This window comes from Propithecus coquereli, unplaced genomic scaffold, assembly GCF_000956105.1.
Source record: "Propithecus coquereli isolate 6110/MARCELLA unplaced genomic scaffold, Pcoq_1.0 Scaffold626, whole genome shotgun sequence".
NCBI classification, from domain to species: domain Eukaryota; kingdom Metazoa; phylum Chordata; class Mammalia; order Primates; family Indriidae; genus Propithecus; species Propithecus coquereli.
Window position 1 is genome coordinate 402306 of NW_012152241.1, and position 3750 is coordinate 406055.

The 3750-nt window shown below is 42.5% G+C and overlaps 1 pseudogene across 1 annotated transcript; it reads left to right on the forward strand.

The window, feature by feature from the left end:
• The first annotated feature begins 2133 nt into the window (after positions 1-2133).
• On the forward strand, positions 2134-3743 carry LOC105822631 (annotated as a pseudogene). The gene has a single exon (XR_001138112.1). The product of XR_001138112.1 is annotated as an E3 ubiquitin-protein ligase TRIM23 pseudogene (transcript).
• The last annotated feature ends 7 nt before the right edge of the window (positions 3744-3750 follow it).

Sequence of the window (3750 nt, forward strand, 5' to 3'; positions counted from 1 at the left end):
CCTTTGACTTTTAATTGATTTTAGTTGTTGGAAGACACTAAACTAATCAATAACAGTAATAATGGCAGGAACTAAGGTCTCATGTTTGGAAGTTCAGTAAAAAATATTATCTGTATTCAAAGCAATGTGAAGGTAATAGGCACAAGTTCTCTACCATAAATTGCCTCCCAAAATAGCTACAGTGACTTGCAAATCAATATAAGCCCCAAACAATGAAAGATATGCAGAATCTTCCAATTGAGTTCAACAGCAGAAAGTGGTTATAAAATAAATATGAGATGGTGCCATGCACCTTCCTACCTGCTTGCCTTCCACGGACCCAAGCTGAGCAGGTGCCCATCAGCCTTCAGTATTTGCTGCCAACATCTTGCCACATTGATATTAATAGCACTGCCACTGCCACCTGGGTAGCAAGGCAGCAGCTTCCACAGATAAACTTGGGCAGAAGGAGATCCCCAGCTGTTGCAACTAACTCCCTGGCAGGGCACTGGCATCTTCCCAGCCCTGGCAGCTATGGGTGGCCCAGCTGCTGTGGCCCAACAAGCCACCCCACCACTAGCTGTAGTTCTGTAACCCACTCAGATCCCAACCAACACCCCCAACTTGTCCAGGCTCCCACCAAGGTCCCACAACCCATCTAGGTGACAGCCTATGTCTCATGACCCACCCAGGAACCTGCTAAGTCCTGCAATCCACTCTGCCACTGGATGCAGTCCAGTGATGCATCCAGGTATCCACCAAGGTCTTGCAACCCTCCCAGATGCTGGCTAAAGTCACACCACCTACCTCCATGGACATGGGCTTGCCCAGTTCCCTGCCCAAGCTTTCAACAACAACATAGGGACCAACCCAGCAATCTGAAAGAATATCCCCCAACACCAGCTTAGAATGTAATAAAAACACAGGAATGGGACAATGCAAGGGAATAGCTCATTACAGGCTCTTAGTGCATCTGCCCCTCTCTCTGTGGGTCAATCCCCTGGAGGAGGACACAGAAGTGCTCTCTAGGGATTTCTCCTCCTTCTCACCAAGTAGGAGAGTTCTGAGCAAAGGAGAACAAGTACACCACAAACCTATCATCCTTGAGCTGAGAAAAGATGTTTCAGATGAGAAGAAATCAGCAAAAGAATTCTGGCAACATGAAAAACAAGTTATTCTGCCACCCCCAAAGGATCACCATGAATCTACATCAATGGACCCCAAACAGAAGGAAATTGTCAAAATGTCAGAAATGGAATTCAGAATATGGATGGCAAATAGGATGAATGCAATTGAAAAAGTTGAAAATCAACAAAAAGAAACCAAAGAAAAAAATTTTTAAAACATGAGTGAAATATATGAAAAACTCACTAAAGAGGCAGACAACATAAGAAAGGATATAACAGAATTTAAAGGAATGAACAAGTCATTTAGGGAATTACAAAATACAGCAAAAAGCTTCAAAAACAGACTAGACCAAGTAGAAGAATCTCAGAACTTCAAGACAAGGCTTTTGAACAAACTCAGACAGTCAAACATGCATTAAAAAGAATAAAGAAGAATGAATAATCAGAGAAACATGGGACTATGTGAAATGAGCCAATATACAAATTATCGGTATCACAGAGGGAGATGAACAAAAGCAAAATGCATGGAAAACCTATTCAAGGGAATTATTGAGGAGAACTTCCCTGGTATCAACAGAGATTCAGATATCCAGATACAAGATAATAATCAAACACCAGGAAGATTCATAGCAAATAAGACATCTCCAAGACACATAGTCATCAACCAGGCCAAAGTCATAAAGAAGGAGAAAATTCTACAAATTGCAAGATGAAAGCAACAGCGAACCTACAAAGGCAAACCCATCAGGCTAACAGACTTCTCAGCAGAGACCTTACAAACCAAATATAGCCCCATCGTTATTCTTAAATAGAACAACAGCCAGCCAAGAATGTTGTATCCTGCAAAACTAAATGTCATAAATGATGAAGAAATAAAGACCTTTCCAGACAAGCAAACACTAAAAGAATTTGTCACTGTTACACCTGCCTGACAGGAAATGCTCAAAACTGCATTATAAATGGAACAGCACAATAGATACTAGCCAGTGCAAAAATACCCAAAGTTCAAGCTCACAATTTGAACCTGGCCTCTCGGTTGAAGGCTCTGACCGCTGCATCTGCTGCGCCGCTCCTCCCAGGATGGCTACCCTTATTGTAAACAAGCCGGGAGCGGGACTAGACAGTGGCCAGCAGGGCAGCCAGGGGACGGCTGTGGTGAAGGTGCTGGAATGTGGAGGCTATGAAGATGCCTTTTCTTTGCAGGGAGACAAAGTTCCTCGCCTTCTGCTTTGTGGTCACACAGTCTGTCATGACTGTCTCACCCGCCTACCTCTTCATGGAAGAGCAATCCATTGCCCATTTGATCGACAAGTAACGGACCTACGAGATTCAGGTGTCTGGGGATTGAAAAAAAGTTTTGCTTTATTGGAGCTTTTGGAACGACTGCAGAATGGACATGTTGGTCAGTATGGAGCTGCAGAAGAAGCCATTGGGATATCTGGAGAGAGCATCATTCCTTGCGATGAAGATGAAGTTCACGTTGCATCTGTATATTGCACTGTGTGTGCAACCCACTTGTGCTCAGAGTGTTCCCAAGTTACACATTCTACAAAGACATTAGCAAAACACAGGCGAGTGCCTCTAGCTGATAAACCTCATGAGAAAACCATGCGCTCTCAGCACCAGGTGCATGCCATTGAGTTTGTTTGCTTAGAAGAAGGTTGTCAAACTAGCCCACTCACGTGCTGTGTCTGCAAAGAAACACCAAGGTCACAAGCTTTCAGTCACAAGCTTGGTGGAAAACACCAAGGTCACAAGCTTTAAGTATTGGAACCAGAAGCTAATCAGATCCGAGCATCAATTTTAGATATGGCTCACTGCATACGGACCTTCACCGAGGAAATCTCAAAGTATTCCAGAAAATTAGTTGGAATTGTTCATCACATTGAAGGAGGAGAACAAATTGTGGAAGATGGAATTGGAATGGCTCACACAGAACACGTACCAGGTACTGCAGAGAATGCCCGGTCATGTGTCCGAGCTTATTTTTCTGATCTACATGAAACTCTATGTCGTCAAGAAGAAATGGCTCTAAGTGTCGTTGATACCCATGTTTGTGAAAAACTGATTTGGCTCAGAAAACAACAAGAAGATATGACTATTTTGTTGTCCCAGGTCTCAACAGCCTGCCTTCATTGTGAAAAGACTTTGCAGCAGGATGATTGTAGAGTTGTCTTGGCAAAACAAGAAATTACAAGGTTACTGGAAACATTGCAGAAACAGCAGCAGCAGTTTACAGAGGTTGCAGATCACATTCAACTGGATACCAGCATCCCTGTCACTTTTATGAAGGACAATAGAGTTCACATTGGACCAAAAATGGAAATTTGAGTTGTGACATTAGGATTAGACAGTGCTGGAAAAACTACTATTTTGTTTAAGTTAAAACAGGATAAGTTCATGCAGCCCATTCCAACAATTGGTTTTAATGTGGAAACTGTAGAATATAAAAATCTGAAATTCACTATTTAGGACGTAGGTGGAAAACACAAATTAAGACCATTGTGGAAACATTATTATCTCAATACCCAAGCTGTTGTGTTTGTTGTTGACAGCAGTCATAGAGACAGAATTAGTGAAGCACACAGTGAACTTGCGAAGTTGTTAATAGAAAAAGAACTCCGAGATGCTTTACTCTTGATTT